The 2500-nt window shown below is 57.1% G+C and overlaps 1 non-coding gene across 1 annotated transcript in view; it reads right to left on the bottom strand.

Annotated features, from left to right (window-relative positions):
• LOC126222457 (small subunit ribosomal RNA) overlaps window positions 1-686 on the bottom strand; it is a 1909-nt gene extending 1223 nt beyond the window's left edge. Inside the window, exon 1 of the ribosomal RNA XR_007543358.1 lies at window positions 1-686. This exon is cut by the window's left edge and continues 1223 nt beyond it. This is a non-coding gene — a ribosomal RNA (small subunit ribosomal RNA).
• Between the last annotated feature and the right edge of the window lie 1814 nt (window positions 687-2500).

Raw genomic sequence — 2500 nt, 5'->3', positions numbered from 1 at the left:
ACGGGCGGTGAACCAACAGCGTGGGACACAAATCCAACTACGAGCTTTTTAACCGCAACAACTTTAATATACGCTATTGGAGCTGGAATTACCGCGGCTGCTGGCACCAGACTTGCCCTCCAATAGATACTCGTTAAAGGATTTAAAGTGTACTCATTCCGATTACGGGGCCTCGGATGAGTCCCGTATCGTTATTTTTCGTCACTACCTCCCCGTGCCGGGAGTGGGTAATTTGCGCGCCTGCTGCCTTCCTTGGATGTGGTAGCCGTTTCTCAGGCTCCCTCTCCGGAATCGAACCCTGATTCCCCGTTACCCGTTACAACCATGGTAGGCGCAGAACCTACCATCGACAGTTGATAAGGCAGACATTTGAAAGATGCGTCGCCGGTACGAAGACCGTGCGATCAGCCCAAAGTTATTCAGAGTCACCAAGGCAAACGGACCGGACGAGCCGACCGATTGGTTTTGATCTAATAAAAGCGTCCCTTCCATCTCTGGTCGGGACTCTGTTTGCATGTATTAGCTCTAGAATTACCACAGTTATCCAAGTAACGTGGGTACGATCTAAGGAACCATAACTGATTTAATGAGCCATTCGCGGTTTCACCTTAATGCGGCTTGTACTGAGACATGCATGGCTTAATCTTTGAGACAAGCATATGACTACTGGCAGGATCAACCAGGGAGCTGCGTCAACTAGAGCTGAGCAGCCGGCCGCCCGGGAGTGTGTCCCGGAGGCCCGCGCGAACACGCAAGCGTCCGCTCAATTATTCTGCAAACAGGAGGAGGCTGGGCTCCCCTGCACGATACACCTCGAAACCCTCTCAGGTCCCGGCGGCGCGCAGCGCCGTCCTAAGTACTTGGTCGGGTTCGAGAGAGGCGCAATCGCCCGGAGATAGGCGAGTAGACGCTTTCAGTGCGACCACCCGTGCTCCCAACTGAGCTTGCCGCTGCCGACAGAGGCCCGGGAGCGTGCTGTCGTGGTGTTGCCGGCGGGAGACAACACGCGGCCACAAACAGTGACCGGGCAGCTCCAACGCCAGCGCCACAGAGGGGCAGAGCCCCACTTGGGTGCCAAAGCGAACTCTCCCAGCACAGCGCACGCGCCAACACATCCGCACAGCTGCGATACAAACCACCTGCGAGAACCGCGGGGGCGACCGAGCAGCAGACGGCGTCGCGGCGCCGAGTGCCGGGCGGCGGCGCATCCTCAACGCACACAGTCCTCAATCGGACCAGCACACTGCAGATGTCCACCGCGCTTCGCACCGGGCCCGGGAGGACCCACTTTGGCCGCACGGCGCCGCGCGCTGGGTGCGCCGGCACGCAGATGCGCCGCCTGCCGCGTCCGTCAGCCGGCGCGCCTGCCACTGGGCGCCCCCACCAGCCGGCTGCCGCGCGTGCGCCCACGCAGCGCGCGGCCAGCACGCCGGGCGCCCCCCCCTCACCGGCCGGGGACGGTCCCACCCAGCCACCGCCGCGTATCGCTTCATACCCACATGCCCACTCACGTTCGTGGGTATGACGGGTGTCGCTGAAGCAACCGGTTAATACCTGTACCGATCGTCGATATCAACGATTCACCTCCAGCGCGAACAACCGCGCAACAACGGATTTCCAGTTCATTTGCGTAACTTGGGCAGCAAACGTAGACGTCCATCTACATTTGCGAATTCAATGGGTCTTGCATGCCTGGATGTTATGAGTCACGACACGCCACATCAGTCCACATACATGCTGCGACGTATGCACGAGAGAACACGTGGAAGGTGGCCCGCGTACGTATGCCGATGCCATTGCACAGCTGCGAAGCTCATTGAACACGCAAACTCCTGACTGACGAACTAGAGGCGACAGGGGAGGGGGGGGGGGGGGGGGCGATATACGTCTTATAGCAGTACACATTACAGTGGATAGCGGGACCATGTGGAACGTACGCAACACTCGCTAGATGTTGTGAGGGTAGGCACCGTAACATGATTCAATACGCAGGACACCAGAGTGTGCGCGCAGCGAACTATGTTGAGAGGGTTGCGATTAGGCAACGCTACACGAATTTCTAGATTCATATAACAAACAATTACGTGGGTTAGGTTAGGGCGCAACGTGGGTTAGGTTAGGGCCCAACTTAGGTTAGGTTAGGGCCCAACTTAGGTTAGGTTAGGGCCCAACTTAGGTTAGGTTAGGGCCCAACTTAGGTTAGGTTAGGGCCCAACTTAGGTTAGGTTAGGGCCCAACTTAGGTTAGGTTAGGGCCCAACTTAGGTTAGGTTAGGGCCCAACTTAGGTTAGGTTAGGGCCCAACTTAGGTTAGGTTAGGGCCCAACTTAGGTTAGGTTAGGGCCCAACTTAGGTTAGGTTAGGGCCCAACTTAGGTTAGGTTAGGGCCCAACTTAGGTTAGGTTAGGGCCCAACTTAGGTTAGGTTAGGGCCCAACTTAGGTTAGGTTAGGGCCCAACTTAGGTTAGGTTAAGCCCCAACTTAGGTTAGGTTAAGCCCCA

Source organism: Schistocerca nitens, unplaced genomic scaffold (assembly GCF_023898315.1).
Source record: "Schistocerca nitens isolate TAMUIC-IGC-003100 unplaced genomic scaffold, iqSchNite1.1 HiC_scaffold_233, whole genome shotgun sequence".
Lineage (NCBI taxonomy): Eukaryota > Metazoa > Arthropoda > Insecta > Orthoptera > Acrididae > Schistocerca > Schistocerca nitens.
The sequence above is the reverse complement of the archived record's forward strand: the minus strand, read 5'-3'. Positions and strand labels throughout refer to the sequence as shown.